At 44.2% G+C, this 23795-nt stretch overlaps 1 protein-coding gene across 1 annotated transcript in view; it reads right to left on the bottom strand.

Moving 5' to 3' along the window:
• Nucleotides 1-13502, bottom strand: part of VEGFA (vascular endothelial growth factor A) — a 60748-nt gene extending 47246 nt beyond the window's left edge. Inside the window, exon 1 of the mRNA XM_075204474.1 lies at nt 13269-13502. The gene's annotated coding sequence lies outside the window, so the exon portion shown is untranslated. The remainder of the gene's footprint in view (nt 1-13268) is intronic.
• Nucleotides 13503-23795: the final 10293 nt, after the last annotated feature.

The following is a 23795-nucleotide window of genomic DNA, read 5'->3' as shown; positions in this document are numbered from 1 at the left end:
TCAGCCTCTGAAATAAGTATTTCAAATGACTCAAATAATATATTGACTGGACCTACATCACAGTCTCTGAAATAAACATTTATACTAATGCATATGATATCTTGAATGTCTCTATATCACAGTATTTGAAGTATTTATACTGATTTTGAAATATTTATATCTCCCTTTCACTTCTGGTTTATGTAATATAAGGATGTGATAGTTTCTCAGGTTTACTCACAAGAACCAGGGATGATTATACCAATGCAGCTTTTCTCACTGTTTTTTTCCCAGAGGGTTGTTTTTTTTTTTCCAAAATTATGTTTCTCCTCACAGACGCTTTGGCTTCATAGATAATTCTCTTTACATATATTTCCATCAGCTGCTTTTTTTAAAATGTTGATCTCCACAAATACAGCCTTTTACATACACATCTCTTAATAGATCAATCCCATTAATATATCTCTATCTTCTCACAGATCTGTCTCAATTAGCTTTCTCCTCCTCACACATAGGTCTATTTCCTCACTCCTTTACCCTGGTGTCCAATCAAACCGTTATTCCTCCTCTTTCCACTGTAACTGACACACTCGCTTGTCAGTTCTGGTGTGATTGTGCAATATCTTCCTGGATGCCAGGAACTCTGGGATATGTAGTTCCAGTCAGCACCAGCTGCCAAACAGGCCGCTGTCTCGAAACACAAGACTTGTTGAGAATTTGACTTGGGTGGATGACTACAGGAGGACACAGGGTCCAGTTTCTTCTTTGATCAAGGAGAACACCTATACAGTATATTATAAGTGATATCTGGTTCCCACTAGATTAAAGAGGATCTATGGAATGGTTTCTGATCAATGTTGGAAAGGTTGTGGTGAGATTGTATCTTTGGTCCAGATCTGGTGGTCCTGACATAACCAATCTCATCAGCGATATTACTAAAGTCTCAATTTCTAAGTTCACCTGGTCCTTTCTCCTCAGACTCACACTGGAGGGGTTGGATAGGAACTCTGATAAACTCTCCATGCAATCCTCAATGCGGCCAGCTTGTTCGGTTGCAACCCAGACGCGGCAGCTTCTCAATAAAATACGGTTCTTGACAACGATGGAGAAAGTCTCAGAGTACCTATAGTAAATTCCACAAATATACCCAAATCTGTAGTGAGTGGTGCATCTATAATAGTTTAACCGCCCAAAAGGACCCCTCCTAGGACTTTTCAGACCTTCTTCTCTAGTTATGCTTAAGCCTTAGTCTTTGCTGTTGATTACTAACCCGTGTCAGCTTAATTTAGCTGACCATAGCATGTGAGTGCTTCTACTTTTCACGTACTGGACCTGTGAACACAGGGGGTCCCGGGCTTGGCCTCAATCCCCCATCCTTGAAATTACTCCCCCTTCCCTATCCTATAGCCTCACATACTTTCACACTCCCTTAATGTTCTGAGTTTGTTTATCCTGTGAGTGCCACTCACACTCACAAGCTTCTAGAATACTTCAACCTGTTCCATTCTACATTTTCATGCCCACTACCCAGTATTTTTTCCTCAATGTGTCATTTGCTTATGACCTTCTTTACAACTGCTACTTCTATGATTACTGTCATCTGCCGTTATACTGTTTTTTGGAAACAAATGTTTTGAAAGTTCTTTTTTTTTTTAAACAAAAGTTGCAAAGGGAAGTTGGATATCCTAGAAAAATGACTCAGATTCTTGTTAACAAGGGAACGGTACAAAACATGTTTAAAAAAATTTAATTACATTTATTGTTGCAGCTTTCATTTAAATTTGTATTTTATTAGATGTGAACTAATTCTATCCAAACTTATTTTTTTAGTTTTTGTAAATAGCCTAGAAGGGCTAAATTTTATATTATTTTACAGCTCAAAGCACAAGCAAAATAATATACACAAATCTGGGCTCTAACACAGTGTACCAGTATGCATCACACATCAGCTAACATCCCCACGAGTAATATCTTAGGCTGTGCCCCTCACTACATACAATCTGATGCCCCTTAACCAATTCTTTCTCAGTTGCAGATGATCTGCTGGAAACGGTGATGTATTCCTGGCTTTACAGCACTATGGTAAATCCTAAGAGACATCACCATTTACTGCAAACATAACAGTGCAACATAGAACGCAGAGTCTGCTTTCTATAACACCATTTAGGAGCTCATAAAGCTGCTTCCTATATAGGAAGCACTGGAAAGAGGGCTGTCACTGACAGCTTAGATGCTATATGGGGTATCACTAGGAGTACAGAAGAGGGAAGGGATGAGTGGATGCCTGCAGTGTATCAATATGTACATCCTTACACAGCATATTAAAGGCACTATACTTATTCCCAGCTGGCAGATATTATTATTATTATTATCCTTTATTTGCTTAGCGCCACAAGGGTTCCGCAGCGCCGTACACTGAACAAAACAGTAGACTATACAGGGTAAGACATTACTGAACAATAAACAATAAATACCAAACTTCAGAGGCTCCAGGCAGGCTAATGCAGTAAGGACGGAGCAGAAGAACAGGTATGGATACAGGAGGGAAGAGGGCCCTGCTCAAGTGAGCTTACATCCTAAGGGAGGGTAAACAAGACTCAGGCACAAAGGGAGTCAGTTGATGCATATGGGAGGGAGAAGGGGCCGGGAGGAGAGAGGGGAATATGGGTTAGGTGGAAGGATGGTAGGCTTTGAGGAAGAGGTGAGTTTTAAGTGCTCGTTTGAAGGAGCTTAGATTGGGAGAGAGACGGATATAGCGAGGGAGGTTGTTCCAGTGAAGGGGGGCTGCACGGGAGAAGTCCTGGATTCTGGAGTGGGAAGAGGTGACCAGGGTGGAGGAGAGGCGACGATCTCTCCTCCACCCTCATGGGCACTCATCAACATGAGTGCCCATGCAGCACAAAAGATAAATGTCACATAACAAGCAGGAGTGGCCATCAGCTGAGCAGGGAGGCACGGAGTCTAACGCACACCCGGTATTCACCAGAGACCCCCACAAGGGAGTTTGAACTTTGCTGCAGAGGGTGCACAGGTCGCGGTTCTCCGAGACAGTCACCAGTGTAGACAGACGTGGTCGAACAGATCCGGGTCAGAACCAACCAGGCAGAACATACACAGGGGTGATCCAGAGAATAGTCAGGTCAAGCCAGGAGTCAAAAACCAGAGGAACAATAAGGCACCAAAAGGAGATCCGGGAAAGTAGTCAAAAAGCCAAGTCAAAACAAATGTAATGGAGGAGGCAGGTACCAGAAAGTGCTGGAGCAGGTTGTGAGACCAATATTCTGGCACTTTAGTGGTGGAAGAGACTGATATATATAGAGAAGGATGAGCTCTAATTGACCAGATAGATTTCAGTGGTCAAAAAAACACATATAGATGATGGAAGATGGCGCTAAATGATTTGTCTTTGTATGTGAACATGAATGATAGCGTTTTTCAATTTCTCACTCTTCTGTAGTGTAGTATTTTTCACATCAGTTCTTTGAATGTGTAAATTCTTCTTGGTGAGCCGACGTGTCATATGTGGACAAAAAAGAAGAAAAAAATCATGGTGCCGTATTTCTTTAAAATCCTTTGGATTATATCTGCAAAGACTGTGTTTCAACAAATTCCTCTAAATAGTACTCAGTTAACTGGAAAGAACAAACGAAAAAAAAAAATCTTAAAACAGATCCCGGACTCGGGTACAGATGTATCCTTACCACATACAGATGATAATAACAGCATGTATTGGAAAGAAACAGTCAGATCCCTGCTCGATGATAACCTCAGAGTGTCGGCTTAAATGTCTCCCAATGCTTCTGTGGTGAATATCAGCTGATCCCGATGTCCACTCTCCCCACACTAACATGTTTCAATCCAAATATCTTTATCAAGGTTTTCAGCGGTCAGACACAGCTGACCGCCGACTGGTGAGAGAGAAAGCATCCTGCTCACTAGCAACGGAATGCAGCGTCTTCTGTGCATGCAGTAAGTGGCAGGCAAGAAGATGTCTAAGCAACGGGACGCGATCATCAGGAAAGACAGGCGGCCTTCTCCTGCACCTAGAGACAGTGCGGAGATGGCGCCTGACACTAAAGCCTTCTCCGGGACCAGGAAAGGAAGGTGGTTCAATTAAGATAAATAATGAAGGACAGTCATGGCTACAATGGCAACTTTAATATTGGTGGCTGACACTACTTCTGCCTTACAGTATCCACATGTGGTGGCCGAGTACTGATGGGATTTCCTTCCCTTACCTTGTCCTCCAGACACGATTCAGGTTCTTTTTTATTCGGACATCTGGTGGTCAGGAGATAAATACTTCAATGAGAGGGACAAGGATTGGTCAAATAACTTGGGTTTATTTATAATGCGGTAAAGATAATTTTGGTAAGCCCCCGCACCACTGACCCCTTCAACTCAAAGGCAATGATAAAACATTCATTTGATCAACATAGAGCACAATAGCATTTAACATATAATATACAATAAATCAATTTTCAGGTAAATCACTTAACATTAACATTCAACTTAAACATTTGGTGCACCAATATTATCCCTGGTAACGTTACCATATTTTACACTCAGTCCTGGGTTGAACTGTGCACAGGAATTTAGTAGAAGTGCTGCACGTGGTTGGGGCCCATAAATTACTTTTTCACGCCAAATAAGCTGATGATCTTTTGTATTACACAGTCTCTTTTATGTGTATTCACAGACCTCTCTATTTTCTCTCCTCTCACACTGTTCTCAGTACATAGCTCAGTCTGTTTAGTGTGATGTCACAGATCTCTATACTGCTTATTTGTTTTCAGTACTTTCCTTTTTACTCACACCTCTCTTTGGCTGACTTCTTATCTTCTTCTCTCTCAGTCTATGCAGACACAGGGATCTCTCTCCCGCAGAAGTCTAGAACGTTCCTCTTCCCACTGCCTTCTGGGAGTTCACAGTTATTACCAAAGTTAGTGGACTTGTTGCTACGCCACACACTCCTCCTTCCTGTTACTCCCGGCAACCACCAACCACTCCCAACTGTCACTTCTCCCTCAAGAAAATATATATATATATATATTTTTTTTTTAAATCTTTATAAACACTTTTAACAATTAACAAATTAAATTAACAACATATAGATACACCCCAGGGTACTCAGATTTTGGGGCACCACACACACACTCTCCCCACCCAGGATTGTTATTACACTACCTTATGCATCAGATGATCCCTACACCTTTTATGTTGTAAGCTCATTAGAGCAGCCCATCTTTTTCTTCTGTTTCATGTTATGGTATGTTATTTATTTGTACTATGATCCCCTCAACCTACAGCTCTATGTAATATGTTGGCGCTTTACAAATAAAGGAAGATAGAAAGACACCAGAGCTCCTTACTGGACCTTTGAGGGCACACCCCGAACACCTTCACACCTTAAAGCCACGTCTTGGGGCTTTCACAGCAGAGACAGACACTGTTATATGAAAGACAGTAGTTATGGGGTGTAGCATACAGCTCCACCACAAAATGTCATTGGATATTGAAATGTCATTTTATTGCATTTTGTACACAATAATTCTTCTAGAAATATTAAAGGGGTGACCATGTTCAGAATTACCCCCCACTTCAGGTAGATAAGAAAAATGTCCCAACAGTAGACCTTCAACATGAACCAACAGTGTGATACAAAGGTTTATGAATGGTAAAAAAAACACTTCCAACAACTGAATTTGCTTAAGTGGCCTTAATTGTCTTCATTGCGCATTTCAAAATGTGCAGCTTCTTCCTGGTCTTTGGAAACACTCCCGCAAAATAGGGGTGCAGCAATTCCACTAAACGAGCAAGGTGCACACTGGAGAAATGTTTAATCTAATTCCAACCTACATCAATTTTACGCCACCGTCTTCATACATGTGATCTTTCCTCCTAGCTTAGCTTATACTCATTTATGCAAGTGAGGGGACACCGGGACTGTCTGTATTACATGTGTCCTGAGAGTGAGGGGACACCGGGACTGTCTGTATAACATGTGTCCTGAGAGTGAGGGGACATCGGGACTGTCTGTATTACATGTGTCCTGAGAGTGAGGGGACACCGGGACTGTCTGTATTACATGTGTCCTGAGAGTGAGGGGACATCGGAACTGTCTGTATTACATGTGTCCTGAGAATGAGGGGACATCGGGACTTTTTGTATTACATGTGTCCTGAGAGTGAGAGGACACGAGACTGTCTGCATTATATGTGTCCTAAGAGTGAGGGGACACAGGGACTGTCTGTATTACACGTGTCCTGAGAGTGAGAGGACACAGGGACTGTCTGTATTACGTGTCCTGAGAGTGAGGGGACATCGGGACTGTCTGTATTACGTGTCCTGAGATTGTGAGGACATCTGGACTGTCTGTATTACGTGTTCTGAGAATGAGGGGACATCAGGACTTTCTGTATTACATGTGTCCTGAGAGTGAGGGGACACGGGACTGTCTGCATTATATGTGTCCTAAGAGTGAGGGGACATGGGGACTGTCTGTATTACGTGTGTCCTGAAAATGTGAGGGCATCTGGACTGTCTGTATTACGTGTCCTGAGAATGAGGGGAAACCGGGACTGTCTGTATTGCGTGTCCTGAGAATGAGGGTACATCGGGACTCTCTGTATTACACGTGTCCTGAGAATGAGGGGACATCGGGACTGTCTGTATTACATGTGTCCTGAGAGTGAGGGGACACGGGACTGTCTGCATTACATGTGTCCTAAGAGTGAGGGGACACAGGGACTGTCTGTATTACGTGTGTCCTGAGAGTGAGGGGACATCGGGACTGTCTGTATTACGTGTCCTGAGAGTGAGAGGACATCAGGACTGTCTGTAATACGTGTCCTGAGAATAAGGGGACATCGTGACTGTCTGTATTACGTGTTCTGAGAATGAGGGGACATCGGGACTTTCTGTATTACATGTGTCCTGAGAATGAGGGTACATTGGGACTCTCTGTATTACACGTGTCCTGAGAGTGAGGGGACATCGGGACTGTCTGTATTACGTGTCCTGAGAATGAGGGGACATTGGGACTGTCTGTATTACATGTGTCCTGAAAGTGAGGGGACATCGGGACTGTCTGTATTACGTGTTCTGAGAATGAGGGGACATCGGGACTTTCTGTATTACATGTGTCGTGAGAGGACACGAGACTGTCTGCATTATATGTGTCCTAAGAGTGAGGGGACACAGGGACTGTCTGTATTACGTGTGTCCTGAGAGTGAGGGGACATCCGGACTGTCTGTATTACGTGTCCTGAGATTGTGAGGACATCTGGACTGTCTGTCTTACGTGTTCTGAGAATGAGGGGACATCGGGACTTTCTGTATTACATGTGTCCTGAGAGTGAGGGGACACGGGAATGTCTGCATTATATGTGTCCTAAGAGTGAGGGGACATGGGGACTGTCTGTATTACGTGTGTCCTGAGAATGTGAGGGCATCTGGACTGTCTGTATTGCGTGTCCTGAGAATGAGGGTACATCGGGACTCTCTGTATTACACGTGTCCTGAGAATGAGGGGACATCGGGACTGTCTGTATTACGTGTCCTGAGAGTGAGGGGACATTGGGACTGTCTGTATTACGTGTCCTGAGAGTGAGGGGACATCGGGACTGTCTGTATTACGTGTCCTGAGAATGATGGTACATTGGGACTGTCTGCATTACATGTGTCCTGAGAATGAGGGGACATTGGGACTGTCTGTATTACATGTGTCCTGAGAGTGAGGGGACACCGAGACTGTCTGTATTACGTGTTCTGAGAATGAGGGGACATCGGGACTGTCTGTATTACATGTGTCCTGAGAATGAGGGGACATTGGGACTGTCTGTAATACATGTGTCCTGAGAGTGAGGGGACACCGAGACTGTCTGTATTACGTGTTCTGAGAATGAGGGGACATCGGGACTTTCTGTATTACATGTGTCCTGAGAGTGAGGGGACACAGGGACTGTCTGTATTACGTGTGTCCTGAGAGTGAGGGGACATCGGGACTGTCTGTATTACGTGTCCTGAGAATGAGGGTACATCGGGACTCTCTGTATTACATGTGTCCTGAGAGTGAGGGGACACGGGACTGTCTGTATTACGTGTTCTGAGAATGAGGGGACATCGGGACTGTCTGTATAACATGTGTCCTGAGAATGAGGGGACATTGGGACTGTCTGTAATACATGTGTCCTGAGAGTGAGGGGACACCGAGACTGTCTGTATTACGTGTTCTGAGAATGAGGGTACATCGGGACTCTCTGTATTACATGTGTCCTGAGAGTGAGGGGACACAGGGACTGTCTGTATTACGTGTCCTGAGAATGAGGGGACATTGGGACTGTCTGTAATACATGTGTCCTGAGAGTGAGGGGACACCGAGACTGTCTGTATTACGTGTTCTGAGAATGAGGGTACATCGGGACTCTCTGTATTACATGTGTCCTGAGAGTGAGGGGACACAGGGACTGTGAGTGAGGGGACATCGGGACTGTCTGTATTACGTGTCCTGAGAATGATGGTACATTGGGACTGTCTGCATTACATGTGTCCTGAGAATAGGGGACATTGGGACTGTCTGCATTACATGTGTCCTGAGAATGAGGGGACATTGGGACTGTCTGTATTACATGTGTCCTGAGAGTGAGGGGACACCGAGACTGTCTGTATTACGTGTTCTGAGAATGAGGGGACATCGGGACTGTCTGTATTACATGTGTCCTGAGAATGAGGGGACATTGGGACTGTCTGTAATACATGTGTCCTGAGAGTGAGGGGACACCGAGACTGTCTGTATTACGTGTTCTGAGAATGAGGGGACATCGGGACTTTCTGTATTACATGTGTCCTGAGAGTGAGGGGACACAGGGACTGTCTGTATTACGTGTGTCCTGAGAGTGAGGGGACATCGGGACTGTCTGTATTACGTGTCCTGAGAATGAGGGTACATCGGGACTCTCTGTATTACATGTGTCCTGAGAGTGAGGGGACACGGGACTGTCTGTATTACGTGTTCTGAGAATGAGGGGACATCGGGACTGTCTGTATAACATGTGTCCTGAGAATGAGGGGACATTGGGACTGTCTGTAATACATGTGTCCTGAGAGTGAGGGGACACCGAGACTGTCTGTATTACGTGTTCTGAGAATGAGGGTACATCGGGACTCTCTGTATTACATGTGTCCTGAGAGTGAGGGGACACAGGGACTGTCTGTATTACGTGTCCTGAGAATGAGGGGACATTGGGACTGTCTGTAATACATGTGTCCTGAGAGTGAGGGGACACCGAGACTGTCTGTATTACGTGTTCTGAGAATGAGGGTACATCGGGACTCTCTGTATTACATGTGTCCTGAGAGTGAGGGGACACAGGGACTGTGAGTGAGGGGACATCGGGACTGTCTGTATTACGTGTCCTGAGAATGATGGTACATTGGGACTGTCTGCATTACATGTGTCCTGAGAATAGGGGACATTGGGACTGTCTGCATTACATGTGTCCTGAGAATGAGGGGACATTGGGACTGTCTGTATTACATGTGTCCTGAGAGTGAGGGGACACCGAGACTGTCTGTATTACGTGTTCTGAGAATGAGGGGACATCGGGACTGTCTGTATTACATGTGTCCTGAGAATGAGGGGACATTGGGACTGTCTGTAATACATGTGTCCTGAGAGTGAGGGGACACCGAGACTGTCTGTATTACGTGTTCTGAGAATGAGGGGACATCGGGACTTTCTGTATTACATGTGTCCTGAGAGTGAGGGGACACAGGGACTGTCTGTATTACGTGTGTCCTGAGAGTGAGGGGACATCGGGACTGTCTGTATTACGTGTCCTGAGAATGAGGGTACATCGGGACTCTCTGTATTACATGTGTCCTGAGAGTGAGGGGACACGGGACTGTCTGTATTACGTGTTCTGAGAATGAGGGGACATCGGGACTGTCTGTATAACATGTGTCCTGAGAATGAGGGGACATTGGGACTGTCTGTAATACATGTGTCCTGAGAGTGAGGGGACACCGAGACTGTCTGTATTACGTGTTCTGAGAATGAGGGTACATCGGGACTCTCTGTATTACATGTGTCCTGAGAGTGAGGGGACACAGGGACTGTCTGTATTACGTGTCCTGAGAATGAGGGGACATTGGGACTGTCTGTAATACATGTGTCCTGAGAGTGAGGGGACACAGAGACTGTCTGTATTACGTGTTCTGAGAATGAGGGTACATCGGGACTCTCTGTATTACATGTGTCCTGAGAGTGAGGGGACACAGGGACTGTGAGTGAGGGGACATCGGGACTGTCTGTATTACGTGTCCTGAGAATGAGGGGACATCGGGACTGTCTGTATTACGTGTCCTGAGAATGATGGTACATTGGGACTGTCTGCATTACATGTGTCCTGAGAATGAGGGGACATTGGGACTGTCTGTATTACATGTGTCCTGAGAGTGAAGGGACACCGAGACTGTCTGTATTACGTGTTCTGAGAATGAGGGGACATCGGGACTGTCTGTATTACATGTGTCCTGAGAATGAGGGGACACAGGGACTGTCTGTATTACGTGTCCTGAGAATGAGGGGACATTGGGACTGTCTGTAATACATGTGTCCTGAGAGTGAGGGGACACCGAGACTGTCTGTATTACGTGTTCTGAGAATGAGGGTACATCGGGACTCTCTGTATTACATGTGTCCTGAGAGTGAGGGGACACAGGGACTGTGAGTGAGGGGACATCGGGACTGTCTGTATTACGTGTCCTGAGAATGATGGTACATTGGGACTGTCTGCATTACATGTGTCCTGAGAATAGGGGACATTGGGACTGTCTGCATTACATGTGTCCTGAGAATGAGGGGACATTGGGACTGTCTGTATTACATGTGTCCTGAGAGTGAGGGGACACCGAGACTGTCTGTATTACGTGTTCTGAGAATGAGGGGACATCGGGACTGTCTGTATTACATGTGTCCTGAGAATGAGGGGACATTGGGACTGTCTGTAATACATGTGTCCTGAGAGTGAGGGGACACCGAGACTGTCTGTATTACGTGTTCTGAGAATGAGGGGACATCGGGACTTTCTGTATTACATGTGTCCTGAGAGTGAGGGGACACAGGGACTGTCTGTATTACGTGTGTCCTGAGAGTGAGGGGACATCGGGACTGTCTGTATTACGTGTCCTGAGAATGAGGGTACATCGGGACTCTCTGTATTACATGTGTCCTGAGAGTGAGGGGACACGGGACTGTCTGTATTACGTGTTCTGAGAATGAGGGGACATCGGGACTGTCTGTATAACATGTGTCCTGAGAATGAGGGGACATTGGGACTGTCTGTAATACATGTGTCCTGAGAGTGAGGGGACACCGAGACTGTCTGTATTACGTGTTCTGAGAATGAGGGTACATCGGGACTCTCTGTATTACATGTGTCCTGAGAGTGAGGGGACACAGGGACTGTCTGTATTACGTGTCCTGAGAATGAGGGGACATTGGGACTGTCTGTAATACATGTGTCCTGAGAGTGAGGGGACACCGAGACTGTCTGTATTACGTGTTCTGAGAATGAGGGTACATCGGGACTCTCTGTATTACATGTGTCCTGAGAGTGAGGGGACACAGGGACTGTGAGTGAGGGGACATCGGGACTGTCTGTATTACGTGTCCTGAGAATGAGGGGACATCGGGACTGTCTGTATTACGTGTCCTGAGAATGATGGTACATTGGGACTGTCTGCATTACATGTGTCCTGAGAATGAGGGGACATTGGGACTGTCTGTATTACATGTGTCCTGAGAGTGAAGGGACACCGAGACTGTCTGTATTACGTGTTCTGAGAATGAGGGGACATCGGGACTGTCTGTATTACATGTGTCCTGAGAATGAGGGGACATTGGGACTGTCTGTAATACATGTGTCCTGAGAGTGAGGGGACACCGAGACTGTCTGTATTACGTGTTCTGAGAATGAGGGGACATCGGGACTTTCTGTATTACATGTGTCCTGAGAGTGAGGGGACACAGGGACTGTCTGTATTACGTGTGTCCTGAGAGTGAGGGGACATCGGGACTGTCTGTATTACGTGTGTCCTGAGAGTGAGGGGACATCGGGACTGTCTGTATTACGTGTCCTGAGAATGAGGGTACATCGGGACTCTCTGTATTACATGTGTCCTGAGAGTGAGGGGACACGGGACTGTCTGTATTACGTGTTCTGAGAATGAGGGGACATCGGGACTGTCTGTATAACATGTGTCCTGAGAATGAGGGGACATTGGGACTGTCTGTAATACATGTGTCCTGAGAGTGAGGGGACACCGAGACTGTCTGTATTACGTGTTCTGAGAATGAGGGTACATCGGGACTCTCTGTATTACATGTGTCCTGAGAGTGAGGGGACACAGGGACTGTCTGTATTACGTGTCCTGAGAATGAGGGGACATTGGGACTGTCTGTAATACATGTGTCCCGAGAGTGAGGGGACACCGAGACTGTCTGTATTACGTGTCCTGAGAATGAGGGTACATCGGGACTCTCTGTATTACATGTGTCCTGAGAGTGAGGGGACACGGGACTATCTGTATTACGTGTTCTGAGAATGAGGGGACATCGGGACTGTCTGTATAACATGTGTCCTGAGAATGAGGGGACATCGGGACTGTCTATATTACACGTGTCCTGAGAGTGAGGGGACACCGGGACTGTCTGTATTACACGTGTCCTGAGAGTGAGGGGACACCGGGACTGTCTGTATTACATGTGTCCTGAGAATGAGGGGACATTGGGACTGTCTGTAATACATGTGTCCTGAGAGTGAGGGGACACCGAGACTGTCTGTATTACGTGTTCTGAGAATGAGGGTACATCGGGACTCTCTGTATTACATGTGTCCTGAGAGTGAGGGGACACAGGGACTGTGAGTGAGGGGACACCGGGACTGTCTGTATTACATGTGTCCTGAGAGTGAGGGGACACGGGACTGTCTGTATTACGTGTCCTGAGAATGAGGGGACATCAGGACAATTTACACTGTAAGTGACAGTGATGAAGTTGGGTTTTTAGGGCTCTGACCAGCTGGAGAAATCCCATCCTTTTCTCCCCCATGAACCACAAACCACCATCATAAAATGTGGTATACAGGATAAATGTACTGAGATGCACTAATGACATCCGGGGATCTGGCTGATAGGGGTAACACAACCTCTCTCTCTGCACTAGTTTCTGCTCATATATTTATACTGTATTATACACCCGAACCCTCCTATCCCTGAGCTAATACCTGAGATATTAGCAGGGGCTGCAATATCCGTCCACCATACATCCTCGCCCCTCAGTAAATGTGGAGGGGTCACACAGGTACAATCACCGCCAGACGTGGGAGCGGATCCCCTGAGCTCGGGTGGAGACGGGGACCTGCAGGTAAGATGGCGGCCAGGGGACCCGTCACGTGGGATGTGGGTTACACCGACTCCTGTCAGACAGGACCAGGCAGGGAGATAAGAAGGCGGCCGGGCTGGGGCTGGAGCGCTGAGCGCAGGCGGGACACCGCGTGAGGTACTGAGTCCTGTCAGCCATCTTATGCCCCGCCCCTGCCCCGCCCCTGCACGTGTCCTCCCGCTCTCCTGGGGATTACACTGGTACCGACATCTCAGCAGGTGAGTGTCCCTCAGTGAGTGAGGGCCCCAGGCTGAGTGAGAGTCCACACTCGGTGTGTGTGTGTCCCAGAGTGAGTGAGGGCCCCAGGCTGAGTGAGTGAGGGCCCCAGGCTGAGTGTGTGCAATAACCCCAATATAATATGGGATCTCAATCACCTCCCAAATCCTCATACAGGTGCACTAACCCCAATATAATATGGGATCTACACCGCCTCCCACACCCTAATAAGGTGCAATAACCACAATATAATATGGGATCTACACCACCTCCCACATCCTCATACAGGTGCACTAACCCCAATATAATATGGGATCTACACCGCCTCCCACACCCTAATAAGGTGCAGGGGTGCAATAACCACAATATAATATGGTATCTACACACCCTACTAAGGTACAATAACCAAAATATAATATAGGATCTATGCCCCTTCCCACACCCTAATAAGGTGCAATAACCCCAATATAATATGGGATCTACACCCCCTCCCACATCCTAATACAGGTGCAATAACCCCAATATAATATGGTATCTACACCCCTCCCACATCCTCATACAGGTGCACTAACCCCAATATAATATGGGATCTACACTGCCTCCCACACCCTAATAAGGTGCAATAACCACAATATAATATGGGATCTACACTGCCTCCCACACCCTAATAAGGTGCAATAACCACAATATAATATGGTTTCTACACTCCCTCCCACACCCTAATAAGGTGCAATAACCACAATATAATATGGTTTCTACACTCCCTCCCACACCCTAATAAGGTGCAGGGGTGCAATAACCACAATATAATATGGGATCTACACACCCTACTAAGGTACAATAACCCAAATATAATGTGGGATCTATGCCCCTTCCCACACCCTAATAAGTTGTAATAACCACAATATAATATGGTATCTACACACCCTACTAAGGTACAATAACCACAATATAATATGGTATCTACACCCCCTCCCACTTCCTAATAAGGTGCAATAACCAAAATATAATATGGGATCTACACCCCCTCCCACACCCTAATAAGGTGCAATAACCACAATATAATATGGGATCTACACCCCCTCCCACACCCTAATAAGGTGCAATAACCACAATATAATATGGTATCTACACACCCTACTAAGGTACAATAACCCAAATATAATATAGGATCTATGCCCCTTCCCACACCCTAATAAGGTGCAATAACCCCAATATAATATGGGATCTACACCCCCTCCCACATCCTAATACAGGTGCAATAACCCCAATATAATATGGTATCTACACCCCTCCCACATCCTAATACAGGTGCAATAACCCCAATATAATATGGGATCTACATCCCCTCCCACATCCTAATACAGGTGCAATAACCCCAATATAATATGGGATCTACATCCCCTCCCACATCCTAATACAGGTGCAATAACACCAATATAATATGGGATCTACACCCCTCCCACATCCTAATACAGGTGCAATAACCCCAATATAATATGGGATCTACACACCCTAATAAGGTGCAATAGCTCTAATATAATATGGTATCTATGCCCCCTCCCACACCCTTATACAGGTGCTATAACCTAATACAATATATGACCCCCAAGAGATTGTGGGTTTTGTGGGTTGTGATTGGTCCTCCTGCTCACACCCCTACCTCCCTCCAACACCAATAGACTTGTAGCAGCCCCCGGGCTCCAGTTTGGGAGGGTGCACCATAGTTGGTAAAGTTGGATTGTGTGCTTTATATTGATTGTTACTATTGATAATGTACTGTATATATACACTGACATCAATGTGTACATGGCTTGGTAAAGGTTAAATTAGGATCAAGACACTTCCTTATTCTGTAACAATACTTTTATTTTTGTTTTTGGTTTTAACAAGTTTTAGGAGATTCTCCCTCTGACATGATTATTCCTTTCTCCGGGTACCAACCCAAACTCAACACACTGCTCCTGATGAGCAGAGCACTGTGTACCAGGGGGGGAAGAGTCCTGTTGAGGAGTTTGGATTGGTGCATAGGAATAATTTGTCTTTCTTCCTATGGTGTGCTGTCTGTATGTTAGAAGTGTACAGTGAGATGTCAGAAGCATCAGGGAATTACCCTGGTGAATCAAAGTTGTTAAATCCAAATGCTCTACACATTTCCTTAAGTAAAAAAAATATTTGTTTACACAGCAATTAACGAGTGAGCTATTTCTGATCGTCTGCAAACTCACACGCTAGTTAAATACATATAAAACAAATTACCAATGTCAGCTGGTTTGTACGTGTCTGGAGGACAGCAGCTCAGCTGAGTGACGAGAGGAACGTGCGGTAGCTTAATGCCTGCCCTTGTGGACCTGCTGACATGCGCTACGGATGTTCATTCTTGCAGTACTACAGTTACCATATCCACAAACACTACATTATTATTATCGCTGATTTGTGAGATGCCGCAGTGCTCCGAAACACCGACAGGACAGGCACAAAACAAGGACTTACAAGGTAGAGAGAATAACATGCTGACACCTGTGTGAGCTGCAGCAGCAGCTCAGGATGTGCAACACGACTGCATATTATTCTACACGCCATGTTCCGGAGAGTGCACACACATGTTAGCCTGGACATGGACCGTTATATAGCGTTTGGTCACATGCAGATAGGTCCCATGTCCTATTAAATAGATCTTTACATGAATCCGCATTCTTTGCGGAATATGACGCGGGTAGACGCTGCTGAAACGCTTAAATACCGGCCGTCTGCATGAGCCCAGTGCTCCATTGTAAACTGTCTCAGTGGATCGGTTTATTCCTTTGTTTTTTTGTGTTGGGAGCTGAGAAGTTTTTAAAATAGACTTTATTGTGTCCTGCTTGTGAGTTTTTACCTGGTTTAGTAGCAAATAAGTGTGTGGCAGATCTCTGACCTACTGAACCCTCACCAGAGTCCTGGTGCTCAGTCTTCCAGGCTTCATCCAAAGGTCCCAGCACAATAAACCACTGCATTCAGTTAATCTCTAGTACTTGTGTTCCAGCATCCTGTGCAAGCCTGTGTACAGAGACTCCTTCTTTCCATTGGGCCCCATTTAGTTAGGAGTAAATACAACTAGGAGGTGGGATGTCGCAGTGGCAAAACTATTTTCATTAAAATGTCTGGACATACTTAGATTTGGGAGGGGGCGTGTTTTAGCTCAACTTTAAATCACAGTGTACACATAAAGCCGTCCGATACTTGTGCTACATGCAAAAAGCAGCCAGTATTTCCCTGCGTGCAGAATAAAGTGTATTGTCAGTCCTTACATCCTAACCTAGTTTTCCAGGGTAAAGTTGCACCATTTATCTGGATTTGATATTAACTCTAAGTAAGGGCCATAAGCTGTACCCGCCACAGATGCGTCTAATTCTTCCTTCATGTTTGCTGCCCAGCTTTCCTTCTGCTTGCCAGGCTGCATATTGTCTTTATAATGCTCTGCGCCAGGTACACGGATACACCTGGTCACACATACAGCCTGCAATCTGCCCATTGTTCCGCTGACTTCTTTTTACGTCTGCAGAACTCACAGGAACAGGTGCGATGATGCCACAAATGCACGTTGCTTCTGTGTGATCGCTCCTAATGCATCTTATCACACTGTAATAACCCTGATACACAATCTCATTTCTAAGTCCCATGCCAAGAGGAAACAACCAGAGCAGATGTATGAACGCTACAGCGTGTTTACTATGTGTCATACACACATTTGATGGAGGTTCAATGCCTTTACAAGATCACACGGATAGGACGTGTCTCACAAAGTGCAGGGCCATGAACAGAAATAGTTAAAGCAAATAACGGCTTCCTGTATACATTAACCCTTTAGTTGCTTATGGTTACATAGGATTTTATTTTTGTATTTGATTTGCATTCCAGTATATTTTATGTATCTAGATCTGAAGAAGGATGTATACTTGGAGGATTTTTGTACATAGATTTTAGGACACCCCCTGCTGCTTAGAAAATGCTGTTATACTTGTTACACGCAGAATTCTCTAATAACGCTGCAAATGTCTATACAGCAATCACATCCAATCGGACCGTTCCTTGCATAACACTAGACCAGTGATGGGCCCTTAGACCCTTCACCTGTGGCCCTAGCTCCTTCCTGCTTTATTGTCAGACTGGTTTGGTTATAGCGTGTAACACGTCTGTATAATGCTGCTGATATGTTATTACAGAAAGAGGTCTCTTTTTTGACTACATGTATTGTTTTATATATTACTAAGGTTAAGGGTAATGTGTGGCCCTTTTGAAGGTTAGAGGGCCGGCCATGCCCCCTGAGGTCTATCCAGTTGGTCATCACTGAACTAAACTGATCAAATATATAATTTGATTGGTTAATTATGTTTACAGATATATTTGCACCATGTTATAGAAGAACTGCACCACCCAGCAGGACTTGTCATGATTATAAGATGGGTAAGTGATTTATTCAGTGCGCATTCTCGGGTGCAGTGGTACTGTGCATCTGTCCTTTCATATACTATGAGATCATATACTGAGCATTAACAGGACATGCTTCTACAATAAGACAATATTGAGGATTACATTCATCACACTGATCAGAGAAGTAGTACTGTGCAGTTGTCTATACAGTATAAGGGTAGATAAAATATGTCCTTATATTTGGTAAAATCTTACTGTGCAGTTTATACTTTTAGATAACGAGAATTACATATAGATGAAGAGAGGAGTTATTGTGTAATAAGTTATTCCAATATCCAATGCCAAGTCATAAAAATGTGATTGTTTCTGAAAAGGCCTGGACCTGGCGGGATTTCATCTTTGTTTTCTGCTTCTTTTATGTGTTTTTTTGTGGCTTTTTTCCATGCTGTTTTTCTGCTTTTCCTCTTTGTTTTTTCTCCTGGCATTAAATTGAAAATGAACATCAAAGAGAAGCAAAGAATCCCGCACCACAAGCTAATGCTGTGTTGGCATCGGGAATTTTATTCTGGTGTTTTCTCTGCTTCAAATAAACTGATAATAAAAGAAAACCTGATTTTTTTCCATGGCCAAAATACTGGACAGATCGCAACTCTTGGTGCCAAACCTGAAGATTGTTTTATTATTGTCTATATGTAAGTTTACTCCTAAATGTGGCGGTTATTCCTCAAGCGCGCCGTGTGACGAATGCGCCACTTTATGATGTGTACATGTCCGACTCCCTTATGAGTTGGCTCCTTCTACCACACAACATACGTAGGAGTCACTGCACAAACTACCGCGTATTATGGTAAGAAATCTATGCTCTTTTTTGTGCACAACTCTATGGGGTGCGAAGAAAATAAGCAGAGGTACGTGGATGCAGACCACCTTCACAGACCACTCCGAATTGTAATAATAATAATGTCCCCTGAGCATCTCTTCATAGGGACATGGATAAAAAGACTTTGTTGTGAGTTAATATACATGAATCACACAGTATGGAAGTGGAGATCACAAAGGAAAAGGATCTTTCACCTGATCAGTCATTGACCTCATGGCTCCCACCCTCCATATTCTCTTGTCTGTGAGATCTTTCCGGGTGCTTCTTGTTGGTGCTTTGTCTTCTTCCTCCACACTTTCTGGGGTATACTAGAGATGTCCCTATCGTCTCCTGAGACAGTAGGAAGGATACAGGAATCAATCACAGAGACAAAACAGTTGATGTGATCAGTAGAATGAGGTTGTCAGGTGAAGCACAACTGATCCATTTGGATAGTGAGAGGTGATAACTCAAAGAGTCATTTTACATTTTAAGAAGAGAGGAAACTCTCATTCTGTGTACACAGGTGCATAAATAATATATAACGTATGTGACATGGGATATGTGCTTTTAACCCTAAGGTAACATTTTATAATCCACAATGGCAGCCGGTCGCCTTCAGAGACAATTGTTTGTAAAATAACAAGGAATATGTCCAATTAGGGATCAGTTGTCGTAATGGATCCTTCTTTTACATCACAGGGTGAGATTAAGATTAGGCTGATAAATGCTTGTCCAGTCGTTGCTGGCATTGCTATGAACTGCTATCTGATACTTGCAACTCTTTGAACCATGTGAGTGACGTTTGTTACAGAAAAAGTAATTTATATATGTCTGTATTACCTCCCTAACCCGTGCACAGAAAGGAGACACATTGAGCAGGCATTCTAGTATTGTGGCTTTTTCTTGTAGTGTTGATAAGAACATTGGAAAAATGAGTCCCTTTAACCTACAGCCACATGAGCATTTCTTGTTGGACATGTTAAAGACAGTCTGATTATTGGTGGATATGATAGAGCCATTTGGGTCCCGCAGTTGGACTTGCGCTCATCTCTCTATCAGGCCCTGTGTTTGTTTGTCCATACACCTATACTGTGTTGCAGCAGCTGTAAAAGTCCAGCTGAAGTCATCTATTTAGGTGTATTCAGTGGGAAGGTCCATCATACTGTGATCACCACATAAAGCCTTTCCTGCCTGTATTGGTGCACATGTGAATTGCAAACGTGGTTGTCAATGACCTTTTCAACTCAATAAGCGTAGATACATCCAAATGTATATAATGACCTACTAATCATATTTCAGAGTGTATGTATTTGTATCCATCACTATGTCTGACTGTATATTAACTGGTGATCTGTGAGTGTATATTAATGACATATCTGGCTGGTGTAGAAGACTAAACAATTGCCACTGGGTCCACTAGTTAAAAAACAGCTCCCACTTATTACATCAGTGTCACTCAGTAGAGGGTCACAACCGCTCCCGTAATGACAATTGGGGTTTAATGGGGACTGTCCCTCCCCGCTGGCAGCTCAGACGGGGCACAATGAGAAGGAGCACACTGCTTCCTTGTACTCTGTGATAGGAACGTGGGAGAGGTTCCGCTCTTCAATGCGGCACTTGTGTTACTAGCGTAATTTTTTTGCTCCTTTTAAAGCACACTGTTTCACTTTCATCAGATCTCCTCAGTGTAGGAATACAGTCCTGGCTGGATATGAGTGAAGCTGTATTACAGGAGCAGCATGGGGCAGGTCTCACTTTCTACAGAGGCTGCAGCAGAGCTGGAAACTTTACAAGCAGTGCTGTCACGCACCAAAGTGTAATGTTTTCTTATTTATCATACAGTGCAATGTATTTACAACAAACAATTTACATGCAGCAGATACACCCAGGTGCCATAAATGTGCTATGTGCCTGCTTTACAGTCATTTAAACAGTACAGAATGTAAATGAAGGGAACACTATAAAAACCAATATCAGCATTTAGTCCTTGTTACCTTCTATGGCGATACTGTATTATCAGTACACGCTAGTAAACCGCTGCATGTAAAGATTGCAGAGACTGCACAGGTATGCACGTGGCACAGACCCCCAGCTGGTGGCAGCTCTAACTGAGGCAATGTTTTTTTCATGGCTGTATGAGTGAGAGGCTTTGTAGCTACAGTTAATGCTTATCTTGACACAGGTCTACCCTATGTCGAAGTCAGCAAATTGGATAAAGTCATTTCAATTAATATCGAGCAAACTTGGTTGTCTTTGTTTGAAAAGATGCGTAGAGTACGCTACGGTGTGGAAGGGCGTACCCAGCCGCAACACGTGGCAACAACAGTTTTTACACACATTTGCACAAACGCACACATTTGTAAATAGTACACATTAATTGTAGTTACAACACATAGTTATTTATGTCGAAATATAGTAGTATTTATGTGTAATATTATAAGTTATATGCATGCTAGTAAAACATGGTTCAGGTTAAAGGAAATGTGTCTGGTATCATTTTAATCCCCTATTCATCAGCAGTTGTCCGGTTCCTTCGCCGAAGAGATCGCACATTGCATACTCTAGTTAGCGATATTAGGGAATAAATGTTTAAGGTAATACTGACTATAAAATGCTAATAGACTAGTTGAGACTGGATTCTTGGCGGGAAAGTCGGAGCACATCCCCTGGAGAGATGACCCCCACCTTTGGATATTTTGGTTTGAACTAGCCTATGATCTGCAACACCCTGGACCTTTTGCATTGTTTTACTGTATTTCTGACTGCATATAAGCAGGAGCTCTTCATCTAGTGAGCAGTCTACTTTGACCACAGACTTCAGACCTGAATGACTGTTCATTGGATCCAGGGCGCCTGTGATAAGTAACGGCTGTACTTATTATTATTTTGCTTGAATTATTCTGCTACTTTTTGAGAATAAATATTTGTGCGTTGGAAACACAAATCGAGATTCGACAATCGTTATTGGATAGCGACAAAATGTGCATAACACCTAGTTGTTGTGAGCTTGCTTTCGGCTGTTGGAGAGAGAGACCTAGCGTTGTAGAAAACTAATCTACAGGGGGGAGGAGCGATGCTATCTCATAAGAGTGGTGCATTAGGGAGCAGAGGGCGTGGGTTTGGGAAGTGGGGTATCCAATGAAGATGGTATAGGGAGGGAAGAAGAATTCTTACCAGGGCTGATATTCTCGCCTCTTACATTGACATATACAAATGAGAGCGGATGAGAGAAACATATCAGCGTTGTAAAAGTGGGAAAATAAACCGTACTCTTGCCCTTTTGTTTTGGGGAAGAGGATAAAAATGTAATTGCAGCAATAATTTTCTGCTTCATCACTGAGGCTAAATACACTTCCTTATATGTTGTTTTATGAGGAAATATCTGTCCTGTAAAGGGAGTAGAGGGAATGTATCACTCTGTATAGGTACCATAGTGCCTGATATTCCTCAGTTATCTAATGCTCGTCAGGCCATATACACATCGCCAATAACACCGTCGTAGTGTTATACAAGAGTAGTATGTCCAACACATGTCTTTTCTCTAAAGCCAGCAAGATACATTTTACTAAATGGGCAGAAGGGGAATTTGTAAATGTTCAGGACCAGAAACACCGACGTCATAGTCACCTTCTATCGAAAACGTAATGAACAACAGTTTTATGTGTCAAAATGACACTAACAGCAGCAAGTGCTGTGAAATGCTGCATTTGTTTTAGACTTAATGGGTACAATCATCTGAACTAATGTAGACCAACCATTTGGATTTTACGGTGGTTTTTTTTATAGTGATGATTTTTAAAATTAGAAAGGTCGGAGTGAGAGCTAGCTGGTAATTAACATTACCAGAGAAGAAAAATTGTAACAATAGACAGAAACTGAATCTCAACCAGGACGGAGATGGAAGCAGAAGCATCGTACGGTTAGTTGTGAGCGCAGTAAGAGGACTCTGCAGTAAATCATGTCATTAATAAGCATGGCCTAACTCAAGTGTTGGCTAGCCTGTGACACTCCAGGTGTTGTGAAACTACAAGTCCCAGCATGCTTTGCCAATATGTATCAGCTTATTGTTGGAAGGGTATGCTGGGACTTGTAGTTGCACAACACCTGGAGTGTCACAGGTTAGCCAACATTGGCCTAACTGGATGAACCAAACTAAAATTCCTTTCATCAACATGTAAGAAAAGACCTGACTGGAGTTTAAGGCCCATGTTTCCAAGTGGTAAAAGTAAGTTTAACTTACTTGGATGTGACAATCACATGAAAAAGGAGAGTCTGTAAAACCAGACTTTATCTGACGGACTGTGAGGATTGGTGGAGGCACCGTGAGGGTCTGGGACCAGCAGAGACTGTTGGCAGACTAGACATTTTTGAGGGAATAATGACTACATAAGTATAGATAAGTGTTTTGGAAATACATTTGATACAGTAGTGAAAAATCTGCACTTTTCAGCCAAAAAGACCTGAGCACATTTGTTGACTTAGTTGCTGTTCCAGCGTTTGGTGTTATATTTACAGGGTCTTCTTGTATCTCTGGAGGATATTTACAAAATGCATTAGCCTTGGTTTCATGTGGTAGTACGTCCAGCGCACATCTATGTGTATGTATCCATCTCCTCCGTCTAGGTGCTGAGAGCCTCCGAACCCTTTACAAATACCCCTTAAATCCAACTTTTCTTGTCCTAAAATACTGCACAGTTTACCCTCGTTTATGGCTAATATCAGTACTGAAATGGAAAGGACATTGAGACAATCATTATGTGTGATGTGCACCCCATAACACAGTCTTTTATTCAAATACAGTGAGCTAGGTAGTGGGAAGTAAATTCCAAAATTATAATGGTTGTTTTACGTGAGGACTAATGATAAGAATTGGTCTTTATA

This window comes from Mixophyes fleayi, chromosome 3, assembly GCF_038048845.1.
Source record: "Mixophyes fleayi isolate aMixFle1 chromosome 3, aMixFle1.hap1, whole genome shotgun sequence".
Taxonomy (NCBI): Eukaryota; Metazoa; Chordata; class Amphibia; order Anura; family Limnodynastidae; genus Mixophyes; species Mixophyes fleayi.
This window is presented reverse-complemented; position numbering and strand designations above follow the sequence as displayed.